Below are 13770 nucleotides of genomic sequence, written 5' to 3'. Positions count from 1 at the left end.
CTTCTCCACTTGTGTTATGGTTTATAGTGAAACCTCCTCCCAAAGCCTTGCGTGATCACAGTCGGGGCTTAGGGAGGTGACTGGATCATGGGGTGCTATGAGTTTATAGCTAAAAATCAAGAGGTAGAACCTGCTCAGAAGAGGTGGGTGTCTTAGTTACTTTTCTCATTGCTGAAACACAACACCTCCCTCCCACAAGTTAAAGGAGGAAAAGTTTAGCTCACAGTTTGCAGAGGTTTCAGTCCACATTGCTGGCTCCAGGCAGGGTGGCACATGGCAGAGGAGCAATAGTTCATGGTAGACAGAAGGTTGCAAAACATCAAGGGACTCTAATATCATGTTTCTGCCCCTTTCATACTCTATCTAGGTTACCAGGATTAAGGTGGTGCCAAACCACTCAGTGGCCTGATTTAGTACTCACACACCCTTAATCCCAGCATTGCACCATGAATCAGTCACACACACTCTATCCAAGCACCTCTGAAAAAACCCCACCCATGACCATGTGCAGCTTTGGGGAGACATCTAGACACAGCCATAACAGTGGACCACTGGAGGCAGGCCCTAGAAGGGCCTAGCCTGCCTCGTACCTTTCTTTCTCTCTCTGCTTCCCGTCTCCTACGAAGCAAGCACCTACTCCTCTGCCATGCCCTTGTGCCATGCCATCCTGCCTTCTAGAAGCACAAACCAAATAAACCTCTGTTCCTTAATTGTAAGTGTCAGGTATTTTGTTCCCGTGATAAGAGAAGCCACTAAAACAACTGATATCTCTGCTACCTTGTGAGTTAGCTTTCTGCCACTGTGACCCAACACCTGAGAATCAGCGTGCAAAGAGGAAAGGTTTGCTGTGGTTTGCAACTTCAGACGTTTCAGTCCGTGGGTACTTGGCCTACTGCATGGGGCCTGTCACATGGCAGAGCATCATGGTGGAGAGGACATGGCAGAGCAAAGCGACTGGCTCAATGGCAGCCTGGAAGCAAAGAATGAGGAAGGTCCAGAATCCCAGTATTCCTTCAGGGACATGGCCCCAGTGACCTTTCTCCATCCAGAACCTACCTCAAGGTTCCACCACCTCCCAGAAATGCCACAGGATGCCAAGCAAGACCTTTTGTGTACAGGCCTTTGGGAAAGATCTGAAACCCAAACCATGACACCTTCTTTAGCCTCCACATGTATGTTCATTTCATTAGTTATCTGATCCTCCAAGTAAGTCATTGTTGATGGCTGAAGTGCTGTTCAGTACCTTCTTCATCAATCCATCATCCGTATTCCAAGGTGACCTGCTGATGGACACCAAGGCAAGGTCCAGAGGAAAACTATATCGACCTCTCCACTGCAAAGCCAGCATGAGCTGTCTCCCCACCAACTGGCCATGTCCTTCATCTCTAATACACCCTTCTAACTTCCCTGCAGCCGACACCTCAACATCCTACCAGGATTTAGGGGCCCAAGCCACCCAAGAAGACCACACCTAGAGTGGGCACAGAGAAGCACTTCCCTTCCCACTACCAAGGTGTGATCAGCAGACTGACTGCCCAGGCAGGGAGGAATATACAGACTGGTTCATTTGGGCCCACTTCAGGACAACTCCGGTGGGCAGTGCTCTCTCCGGAGCTCTTGGCTAGGCAGCCCACCACCAATCTGATGGCAGCATTGCAAAGCTGGTCTAGCAGGAGACTGATGGGTTAAAGCAGTGTCCAAAATAGTCAATTTCCCCTTCACACAATGTGTAAGAACATATTAGGCAGGCCCTCCATGTGAACTCAGGGAGACTGGCAGCCCTATCCATAGCAGGAAGGACTGCAAAGCAGGACTTTCAATAAGAGCCACACTGCCCTAGCAAGCTGGGAGCACTGAAAACATTGCTAACAGCCACGTGTCGGGGTTCACCCAGGGAGCCTCCTACCCTTCCATTTGCTCTCACCATATCCCACTGCTCCACGGTATTTGTATTGGTTTCCAGGAGCTGCCACAACAAAGTACCACCGAGTTGCTGAAATATTCTTCCATAGTTCCAAATCCATGATGTCTACAGAGCCGTGCTCCCTCCCAAGGATGGGGGAAACTTCTTGCCCCTTCCTGGATGTGGCGATTGCCATAGTCTCTGGCTCCCTGGCTCACTGCTGTTGCATCCTGTTACAGTGGGGCCTTCTGTGGGTGCCTACATGTGGGCCACCCTCTGATGTGCCTCTTCTCCTCCTGTGGACACTGGCATTTCACTCTCTTGCTTTTTGTTTTTGCCATGCTTGGCTCTAACTGAGGTCTTTGCATATGCTAAACAAGCAACTACCACTAAGCGATAGCCTCATAACCTGGAGCCTCATCTTAACTTGATAATGCTTGCAAGGATCAATTTCTAAGTATTTCCACACACACAGGTATCAGAAGTTAGAAATTAAACACCACATCATTTTGAGGGACATAATTAAACCTCAACTTTAGCACAAACTGAAGTTCAACATTAATTTTTTTCCCTACCTAGGGATCACTGAGCTACATCTGCAGCCTTTTTTTATTATTTTTTCATTTAGAGACAGGGTCATGCTAAATTACCCAAGCTGGCCTCAAACTTGTAATCCTCCTGCCTCAGCCTCCCAAGTAGCTGAAATTGCAGGCATGTGCCTCTGAACCCAGTTCAATCTAAAAATTCTGTATCAGATATAATCCACATTTTTCTTGTTAACTGATGAGATTGACTTTTTTTCCTGGAGATTGAACCCAGAGGCTTGGCACTGGGATATTTCCCCAGTCTCTTAATTTTTTGTTGTTATTGTTGTTGTTAAGACTGGGTCTCACAAACTCACTAAGTTGCTAAATTTCCCAGGCTGAGCTTCAGCTTGCTCCTGCCTCAGCCTCCCAGAGAGCTGGGATTACAGGCACGCTTGACTTTGATACCATACACCAGAGACTTCAGGAAACGAGTGTGCACACACTCACACACACACATATACAGACATATATTTTGGTCTCAACTTAAAAAACTAACCGGTGAGGCTGGAATGAGAGCGGGGATTACTTTAGAACAACTCTAACGTTAGTGTGTCCTTGTGAATAACAAGATTTCCTGAAAAAGCGCAGTAAGCTAAAGTTTAGAATAATGTGTGGGCTGGCCCTGCAGCTTAGAGGCAAAGTGTGGCTTAATGTGTACCTCAGCATCACAAGAAAGAAAGAAACAGAAAAATGGGATTTCATTGAAATTCATCATACCTAATCTACTTGTCTGACCTTGGTAGTAGTAACTAAACCAAAGAACTAACTTGAAAATGTACTGAACACTGGGCACCGGGTGCCCACCTATAGCCCCAGCACCGAGGGAGGCTGAGCCTCCTGTGGGGAATTTAGTGACATGGCAGGACCCTGTCTCAAAGCAAAAAGAATGAAATAGATCTGGGATGTAGCTCAGCAGTGCAGCAACCCTGGGTATGGTCTCCAGTGCTGAGAAAAAAAGCAAAAGGAATAGAGAGAGTGTATTGAAAAGGCTTTTTCCTTCTTACGCACCGCGTAAACCCTGCAGATTTATAAGCCTTCTTGTAGGATATAAATCTCCCCGTAGGTGAGGAGCTCGATTCACTCCAGAGGTTTGTAGTGGAGCTGTTTCTCCAGCAGTGTCACTAGTCCAGGGGTCATCACTATACCCTTTCCTGGTGGCTCTGGTCTGGGTGTGGTGTCAGCCTAAGTGACCTGGTCTGTTTTATCCTTTTAAAGCTGAGTTACCAGTCATGAATTAAGTTCATTTTTCAGGTTGTGTGCATAGCTGATGCTCACTGGAAGCACTTTCGGTGTCTGGCTCTGGTGACATTTCCTTCAAAGCCCACATCACCATGGGCCTCATCATCCAGAGCTGTGTTCTGAAGCATTCCTGAATGGTAAGTCAGTTCATTGGGTTTCTGCTTGCTGATCCAAAGTTCAACCAAGCCATGACATGTTTAGCTTTTCTTTAATAAAAGAACCTTCACAGGTGGCATGGGGATTCTACAGGATATGGTGCAAAAATTGTGTTTGTGGTTGGGTGTGGTGGTGCACACCTTTAGTCTTAGTACTTGGAAGGCTGAGGCAGGAAGATCACTGTAAGCTGCAGCCAGCCTGACTGCATAAATGAGTTGAAACCCAGACTGAACTACATAGGTAGACCCTGTATCAAAAAAAATTTTTTTTAAGTTTGTTATTGGGTGTAAATGCTGTCATTCTCCTTCTGTATGTTTCCCATTATATCATCCTAATCTAAAATGACAGATGATTTGTAAGATCAAGAATACCTAAGAGATCCACTTCATTATTTTGATATTTACAGGAAAGTTGATCAAAAAGTGCCATAGATAAACAAAAAGAGTAATTTTAATTCCTTCAATCTGTGTGTTTTAATGACTGGCAACTTTGGATATAGGTTACAGCAGGAAAGAATATCATGAATTGATATTCTGGAGAAAAATTCATGGAAGTCTATATTTACTGGTTGATTGTTCTTTAACTTCCCGGATTTACATTTCATTACTTTATCTCTGGAACAGACTATGTGGATGTGAAACCTGGTGAAATCTCTCACCAGTAACAAAAACTTGGGGCGACACTGTCAACATCTCTGGGTCTCGGCTTCCTCACCTGCAAAATAGAGGGGATGACTGTTTAGGGATGAGACTGTATACGTCTCAGGGATTCCATGAATACTTAAAAAGTCAGCACACACAAAGAACTCTCTTCTTAACCTGTCTCTTCTCTTTCTCCCACTGAACCTCTGAAGTGGAAAGTAGAGATGTTTACTAAACCATAGAAAAGGGTCTGACAAATATTGGTCTGGATACAGTGGTAGCTCGGTTCATGAATTTAATTCTTCCATGATTCTGGTCAGAGAAACATTTAAGTTTATGAACCAAGATGTCACTGTAAAACCAATAGAAGCCAGCACATGTTCATATCTTGTAGAAATGTAAAAACAACAAGAAAATAAAACATACTTAAGAAGTATTCTGCCAGAGGAAGACACTGGGAAAAAAGGTTTGTTTCAAATCACTTCTCACACAGTAAAGAAAATATAAGGAAGAATATTTCCTTAAAAATACTTTAATCTATAAGGCCAAAGTCTAAAGACAATGCATGTCCCTTCTCAGAGAACAAGCACAACATCCCACAGACATTTTTCTAGATTTTGTTGCTTCATACTCAAAAGACTTTGGGGTTGGGTTGGTTGACTTGGTTGGTTGGTTCATTGGTTTTTTGAGAGAGTCTCACTGTGTAGCCCAGGCCCACCTTGAACTTGCTGTGTAGCTCAGGCTCACCTCCAACTTACAATCCTCCTTACCTCAGCCTCCCTACTGCCACCAGTTCTAGCAAGACAGTAAAGTTCATACACAGGAGTATATTTTGTAATTTTAGAAATAAGTAGCAACTGTGCAGATGTATACCAGAAGAAAGAGGTCAGGAGGAGACCCCAGTGTCTCTAGCTTAGGATACCATGAACAGAGTTAGAGACACAGACAGCGGAAACCTAGAAAATAGTGGGCTATACTTTGGAACTCACTGTGTTTGAGATGCCTGAAAGATTCTTACAGACTTTTCAGGCGACCTTTGGGGATTCAAGGCTAAAGTTCACAATAAGCCCAAATGCACTGACCACTTCAATATAGGTAAAGTGTGACTATAACCCTTAGCAAAAGAAAATAGAGCAAGAAAGATGGATAAAGATCACAATTTGGAGACTAAGGAGGGGCTCTTGCAGGATACAAGAAGAGCCAGAGAAGGAAGACAAGGACACCAATCCAAATTCCAAGCTATTCCAAAAAGACAGAACAACACTAAACAAAACAAGAGCACATCCAAAGGTGATCTTATAGTTAGGAGCTGGCTAAGGGTCTCTGAAAACACACTTTCACTGAATGGGGAAATCAGTCAGGAACCCAATTATATAGCACTCAGAGCTAAATGGGAAGGGAAAAAGCAAAAGTGATTCAACACTCATTTCTAAGCCCTCGTCACACTATTTTTCTTTCATTTCAGAGAATTTGCTATGGCCTACTGAAATAGCTTAGCTATCTTGATAGAAATTTAAAATATATTTATCCAGCTAGTTCATAAAACATAAATATGGCAGGTACAGTGTGATGAAAAGGAGACTGAAGATAGGAACATTAGGAAAACTCAGTGTTAACAGAGGCAGAGAACAAAATAAGAAAGAGGCCATAAAAAATCCTCAACTTCTTTTCCATTTATCATGTGTTTGCACACTGCATTTTAGAATCATATTATGTTAACTATTGAGAAAATAAATGATTCTGACTTTCTGTCCTATGCTCAGATGAAAAATGTAATGGAACATCATGTTGTTCTAGTGGAATCAAGATAAGTATATAATAAAATGCAAACAATGGATTTCTATATGAATATATCAATCTTCCTGGAGGGGGGCAGGTAACGGCACAGGCTGAAATCCCAGAACTTGGGAGGCTGAGACAGAGAATCACAAATTCGAGGACAACCTAGGTTACATAAGAAGTTCAAGGCCAGCCTGGGCTATATAGCAAGACACTGTCTCAAAAAACTAAAGTTAAAAAAAAATACTAAAGGATAAAAGTAGATCATGGAAAACTGTAGAATGAAGTAGTAGTTTTCACTTCAGGGGGATATCTAAACCAAGCTATCCGGGGAAAGTGGGTTCTGATTACCTGGGTAGAGCATGGCTATGTCTCAAAAAAAAATTTTTTTTTTTGTTTTTACTATGCGGTTAGGAGATATTCAAAGGTTTGGGGAAAGAAGGAGCAAGATCTCACTCTAAAATGTCATCCATCTATGGGCCAGGAATTTAGCTCAGTGGCACAAGCACCTGCCTGGCAAGTGTGAGGTTGTGAGTTCCATCCAGGCACCAAAAAATTAATAATAACAATAGTAATAATAATAATAAAATACAATATTGTCCTGGCTACTTGGGATGCCAGTGGTGAGAAGCATTCCGAGCCTAAATAAACTTTGGTAGTAAAGCTGTCAAACTGGTTCACCAAGGATGACTCAGAGGGTCTGACCCCAGCACTGGAAGGGTGGAATGGGCCAGTCAAAGTGGGTAAGTGTTGGGAGCCGTGGCACTGTCAAGTCATCAGACTCGGTGATTGCGAGGCCTGTGGGAAAGTACAAAAGCCTGGGCTAGATTACCCCTCTCATCGAGCCCGCCTGTGTGGCACCTGTTTCTTATCACCCCACTAAGTTCCCGCCTCACAGGGTAGTCTGCCTAGCTATTAATCCTATATATAGCCAGTGCCTCCACCCCCGAGAGAGAGAGAGAGACTGAAGCACGAAAGGAGCCGCGGGGAGCGGACCGGTGGAGGCTTCGGGGCAGACTGAAGCACGGAAGGAGCCGCGGAGAGCGGACCGGTAGAGGCTTCGGGGCAGACTGTATAAGGAGAGAATAAAGAAAAGCCTGACCACCGCCAGACCTTGTCGTGTGTCTTTCCTGCCAGCCGGGAGCGGACATCGACATTTGGAGGCCCGCCCGGGGATTGATCAACCCCGAGACGCGGCGGTGGACTGCATTCTCCTACACAGTGCTGCAGCTGCAGGACAGGTGAGTAGAGGATAAGCCTGGGCCCTGGGTGGCGCGCACCTGCAGGGTTTGTAGACTCCTCTCAACCTCACGCGTAAGTGGCGGGTTTCTTGGGCCTCACGCGGTGAGTATGAAACATAACACCAGAACTTAAGGTAATAAAAGAGTGTAAAACATAAACATAGAAGTAAAAATAACAGAAGATATATTAAAAATGGGAAACATGCCAAGTAAAGATACACAGCCTTGGTGTTGGTCCTTCGGAGACTCCTAAAGTCCAAGGACCTCAAGGTGGGGCGTAAGACTTTAGAAAATTTCCTTGCAGAGATTGACAGCTTTGCTCCCTGGTTTCTGCCTACAGGGCATGTAAACCTGCCCTCCTGGGAAAAGTTGGGCAGAGACCTTTCCCTAGCAGAGCGGGAGGGTAGAGCTTCAGTCTCTGCTCGTCCATTGTGGGAAATGATACACGCGTGCCTAAAGAGTGAGGGTAGTTACGGGGGGAGCTCTCAAGAACTTGTAGAAGTGCGCGAGGTGTTTGAACAGGCACAGTGAGGAAGCTCCCGAGAAGGGTCCGTCAAGGAGGGCAGAGATACAAAAGAGGAAGCCGAGGCGCGGTTTGTGTCTTTCCGCAGGAATCGGGACGAGAACCAATGTGGGTCCCAGAGAGGTTGACGCGACAAGTCCCTCGACTGAAGATCAGGCCTGTTCCACCAGAGGCCAACCGCAGACCCAACAACAAGATGAGCCCTAAAAGAACTGCAGGACAATCCCTTTTTGGGGGCCTGGAACGGCTTGCTCCCCTATGTGCTACCCTTGTATACGCATGGCTTGCTCGCATGGCCTACGACCGCGTTTAAAAGTGACAGGCTTCCCACATTCTCCTCCCTAGACAACAACATGTAGCAGGGTGGGTGAGTCAATGACGGGTAAGAGCGTGCCTCCCCAGCACGACTCAACCTAAGCCAGGCCCTACCCCGTTCCGCTCGAAAGCCGCTGGATTGTTAGATAAATTTCTCTCCGAGGGGATTCGTGGAGAGAAATGAGTGCATGCCTATGTGCAACCAGGTTCCGTCTGGTTCATTCCTGGCCCTAGAAAAAAGGACGAGGGCCTCAGGGCCTTGGTGGACCCTGGGACGGCCGACCAGGGTCTACGCTAAGGGCCTACGGTGGGCCTCAGTTCGGGGCATAGGCCTCTGCACTCTATCCAGGACGGGCTGCGATGCGCGTAGCCATCATTTAAAATAAAATAGGGGGAGATGTTGGGAGCCGTGGCACTGTCAAGTCATCAGACGCGGTGATTGCGAGGCCTGTGGGAAAGTACAAAAGCCTGGGCTAGATTACCCCTCTCATCGAGCCCGCCTGTGTGGCACCTGTTTCTTATCACCCCACTAAGTTCCCGCCTCACAGGGTAGTCTGCCTAGCTATTAATCCTATATATAGCCAGTGCCTCCACCCCCGAGAGAGAGAGAGACTGAAGCACGAAAGGAGCCGCGGGGAGCGGACCGGTGGAGGCTTCGGGGCAGACTGAAGCACGGAAGGAGCCGCGGAGAGCGGACCGGTAGAGGCTTCGGGGCAGACTGTATAAGGAGAGAATAAAGAAAAGCCTGACCACCGCCAGACCTTGTCGTGTGTCTTTCCTGCCGGCCGGGAGCGGACATCGACAGGTAAGGCCGAGGCAGCGGGATCCAAGGGGAGGCAGGGAACCACTCGTTTTGGGCCACGCTACCTTTGAGTTGTCTCCCAGATGTCCAGCTGGAGAGTTCAGCGGGACACTCGGTCCGCCAGCCTGGGAGTCCAAAGGTGCTGCCGATGTCCCTGGAGTTTCCTGGAACAGACTTGAGGGCAGCTGCCCCAGCCTCCGCAGAGGAATCAGCTGGAACTGCTGCCCTGGAAGGCACTCCATCAGAAATCTTTTCCAGAAAGGCCTTCCAGAGAGAAGTTCCCTCGAAGCCTCAGCATGGACTTTTTGAGGCAAGTCGTTAGTCACAGGGAACATGCTGCATGAGAACTAGTGTGTCACTCAAAAAGGAAGCATGAGATGGGAAGATCACAAATTCAAGCCTAGCCTGGACAGCTGAGCAGCTTAGCAGACCCTGTCTCGAAATTTAAAACAAAAAAGAAAAGATGTTAGAGAAAGAAGAAACAAAAGAGTCCCAAGAAGAGAAAAATCGAAGAACCGTTTCCATGCTTTATGCCACTGTCAAGCGGTCGGAGGGAGAAGGGTCGCCCGAGTCTTCACCACAGAAGCCTCAGTGGCCTCGCTGGCCGGGCCACGCCTTCCCGCACTGCTCACTGGCCATGCCTTTCACAGATGGAGCACAAGCTCCACACCTCAGGACTCAGCAATTCTGATCTGTTCCCCAGCGAGGATGCTTTGTCATCCTCCCTGATGAAGGCAAAATGCAAAATTCAAGGACAAGAGACATTGTTAAACTAATAATTCGCGAGGATGAGAACTATAATCTCCTGCTTATGGGAGGCTCTGGCCCTGCCTGTTCTCTCCTGTCTTATAAGCCCTACTCTCTGGCAATAAACCTGAGAAACAGGCTTGGACGTTGGGTGCTCTGTTCTTTTCCCATGTTTGCTGCATGGGATCACACTGGTATCCTTGGTTACTTTCACAGTATTCAAGAGTCTCTTAAATAGAACACAATAAGCCGGTAAGTGGACAGAGCTTCAAGTAAACAGCTGTTGGCCCTTGCGATTTCTCCTCTGAGTGCAAGAGGCAGACTTGGCTCTGGCAAATTCCTCTTACCCAGCATTTACGAACCATCTTCTAGATTTGGGCAATCATTGGAGAGAGGACTTGGAGAAGAAAAGACACATCTGTAGCCCTAGAGTCCTTCCAGGGCAGCTACACTGCCCTTTCTCAAGTGACACACCTGCTATGGTCACCTTTTCTAAGGTCGTAAGTCTTTTTTTTTTTTTTTTTTTTTTTTTTGTCTTTTTGAGACAGGTCTTGCTATGCAGTTCAGGCTGGCCTTGAGCTCACTTGAGCCCAGGCAGGTCTTGAACTCACAACGATCCTCCTGCCTCAACCTCCCAAGTGCTGGGATTACAGGCATGAGCCACTACACCCAGCTGGTCATAAGTCTTTACCTTGGCTCAGAAAGTTTCCAGGGTAAAGGAACATGCCGGTTAAGAGTCTATCTATTCTACAGCAGTAGGTCCTAATTAGAGATGGTTGACCTGCTGGGCAATGTCTGAAGCCTTTTTGATTTTCTCAACTGGAGGTCACGGAAGGAGTGGCTGCTTCTGGCACCCACTGGAGGACAGTCTTAGTCCCCATAATAAAGAATTATGCCACGCCAAATGCCTGGAGTGCTAAGGTTGAGACATCTACTTATAGCCCTGGCGTTCTTATGTCGTTAACTTGCTAACTCTTAGTGACAGCAACACTGAGAAATGTCCATGTGTCATCATTAAGACGCTGGAAAGAGGAAAGCATGGAGGACATGTATCTTCCTCCCCCACCTTGCTGGGAGCTGGCTGAAGATCTTCTGGGATTTGTGCCTTTCACATACCCAGCCTAGAAAACTTCTGCAGAGGTAGACAGAATCTGCTCCAATAATTGTGTGGCGAACATGTGTCTTCCATCTTCCTTTCCTAAGATTTGTTATTGTCCCTTCCATGTGAAAGTTTACTGTCGTCTGTCGATTTCTCTCTCACGTTCTTCTTGGTACATGGCAATTTCCTCCTCCTCCTCCTCCTCCTCCTCCTCCTCATTTTCACCTCACCAAATTCATGTGCTCCCTCAAGATCTAGCTCAAGTGTTGACTCAGTCATTCGCGCCAGCTACTTCAGGTCACAGAGAGGAATGTCCCTCAGCCTGCTACACCAAAACATACTCCCTCCACAGTTGCCAACAAAGACCTCCAGTTCTGTGTGTGACTCTCAGATGAACTATGGAGTTCGTAGGTCCAACTTCTTTTCCATTTTATTTTAATTTTTCTTGTTGTTGAGACAGAGTATCTCACTACGCAGCTTGAGTTCTTCCTGCCCCAGCCTCCTAAATGCTGAGCTCACAGGCATGCGTCACCATGCCCAGAGGGGTCCAGTTTCTCATTAGGAAGAATAAATATTTATTCACAATCTTACACGACTGGAAGCTGTGCAATCATATGGCACAGATGAAAGCAGGAAAGTGATACTATATTCCAAGCAAATTGTTGCTATGAATGTGTTATCTGCAGAGGGGAAAAAAAAGAGCATTGTAGAGAAATGGCCAGCGTCAGCTAAAGCCACTTCACGTGTCCAGTTCTGAAAGGATCCTTTTTCCTTAAGCAAGACTGAAGGCGAAAAGAAACATTCCTGCTTCTAGACTGTTAGATAAAGGCATTTGAAAAGTTTTACTTAAAACATAGGCAGTTTAACTGATCCGTTTTAAGGGAGTGGGTTGTGGAAAACAATGGATTTTGGTTTTGGGTTTTTTTTTTGGCATGGGGGAAAAACGATCAGTTATGAGTTTAAAACAAGTCATAACCCACAGCTGCTCAGTATTTAAAGGAAGGAAAACTGCTCAGAAGTTGACAAAGTAAAGTCAGCCTTCGTGTCACACGTTACTTTCTTTCTGTCTAGGTAAGAGCAGCTCTTTGGTTTGCCTGGGCTGACGGAGACCACCTCAGTGTTCAGCCCCATATTATTACCAGCCCTTTATTACCCAGCCATTAAAAAGAGAAGTCAAATCCCAAACACTGCTTTCTCTTCTGTCCTTGCAACACAAAACTCATGAGATCAGGGCTACGGGAGCAGCAGCCTTGGGGTACAGGCAGTGCTGGGATCAAACCTCAGCAGGCCACAATTCTGCATCAGCTGATTTCTCGCTGGAGGGAACATACTTTTCCTAACCTATTTTCTTGCTACTTCATAGAGACTCCACTAGGATTCAGCAAGAAGATGCATGGAAAACATTTGACAAAATCCCTGGTGCGCAGCCGTGCTTACCTGTAATCCCAGTACCCTGGGGACTGAGGAAGGAGGGTCTCTGTGAGTCCACGGCTACCCTGGGATGCATAGTGAGTTCAAGACCAGTCTAGACCATACAGCAAAACCTTGTCTCAAGACCTCAAAGAGAAAAAAAGAAAAACAGCAGGTGCCTTAAAAATGATAGAGAGAAGACAGGAGCCTCTTCCCTTCCCTTGCTTTTAGCCCCAACCTTTATGCTTTTTTTCTATAATTTGACCCGTTTTTCTCAGGCTCTCCAGAAAGAGTCCCTTTCACTTTGTTAGCAACATCTCTGTCTCTTCTACTAAGGACGGATTTGGCTTCCTTTTCACTGCCCATGTATTTCTTAGCATACACATTAGGAAACATGACGTGTTTAAAATGCGGGAGAATGTACTGGGCCAATTTGAATATTCCCAGCTTGTAAATAAATAAATACATAAAATAAAATACAGGAGAGCACCCTGACTGTGAACTCTAGGCACTGAACAAAGTGAGAACATGACAACGAACATGAATTATGTGCTGCATCACACAGGAGTTCTGAAACAGGAAAGTCGCCTCTGGTGGGTGCGGTCCACAGTCATATAATGTGGTTTACAGTTTAAAATATCGACTATAAAACACCAGCTCAGAGCGAGTTTTGGTTTGGCTATAACCACAGCAAAAAGAAAGCCCACTCACACTAGGAGCGACCTTTACACCTGTTTGGGTTTCTTAGTAACTTATTTTAACAGATTGTCTATACAAGATGGAGTTTTATGGCTGGTATCAGTTCAAAGGTGAAGACAATGTGAACACAGTGTATTTGGCCATATTTTCCAGTGCATTTAGTTCTCATGAAACATAACAACAGATGGACTCCTGGAGCATGGGATTTTCTTTTCTTTTTTGAATAAGTACCCAATAGGCAGAAATGATAAATGAGGAGAACTTCTTCCAGTCATCCCAACAGGGAAAACACTCTTTTAAAAGAAGCCATTCTGGATATCAAGTAACAGCTAGCAGTCTCCACAAAACCTTTTGCTCCCCTCCAAGCCCTGCTGCTCTGGCCGCTCACGGTGCAGCCTAGGGAGTCTTTTTGAAGCAATAGCCTAAGACTCAGTGCAAAACTATAATCTCAGCACTCTAGGAGACTGAGGCAGTTTAGCAACTTAGAAAGACCTTATGTCAAAAGAAAATATAATAAAGGGCTGGAGAAAGTCCTGTGAAGACCTGGGTTCAATACCCAGTACAAAGGAAGGAAGGAAGGAAGGAAGGAAGGAAGGAAGACAGACAGACAGACAGACAGACAGACAAAG

General features: G+C 45.9%; 2 long non-coding RNA genes across 3 annotated transcripts; one reads left to right on the top strand and one right to left on the bottom strand.

The window, feature by feature from the left end:
* The first annotated feature begins 7064 nt into the window (after window positions 1–7064).
* On the top strand, window positions 7065–10078 carry LOC134475667 (uncharacterized). Of its 2 annotated transcripts, XR_010046850.1 has the most exons (4): window positions 7065–7356; window positions 7443–7546; window positions 8158–9189; window positions 9270–10078. It is a non-coding gene; the product is annotated as an uncharacterized LOC134475667 (long non-coding RNA). The 2 variants fall into 2 exon arrangements; XR_010046849.1 differs by having other exon boundaries at window positions 7066–7546.
* On the bottom strand, window positions 10041–12908 carry LOC134475668 (uncharacterized). The gene is made up of 3 exons (XR_010046851.1): window positions 12681–12908; window positions 12470–12589; window positions 10041–11712 (listed from the first exon to the last, which is right to left on the bottom strand). It is a non-coding gene; the product is annotated as an uncharacterized LOC134475668 (long non-coding RNA).
* Between the last annotated feature and the right edge of the window lie 862 nt (window positions 12909–13770).

The sequence above is a fragment of the Cavia porcellus genome, unplaced genomic scaffold (genome assembly GCF_034190915.1).
Source record: "Cavia porcellus strain 051 isolate PalLab524CR breed Dunkin Hartley unplaced genomic scaffold, mCavPor4.1 scaffold_4, whole genome shotgun sequence".
In the NCBI taxonomy this organism is placed as follows: domain Eukaryota; kingdom Metazoa; phylum Chordata; class Mammalia; order Rodentia; family Caviidae; genus Cavia; species Cavia porcellus.
Note: the sequence above shows the minus strand (reverse complement) of the source record. Positions and strands in the feature narration are given on the sequence as shown.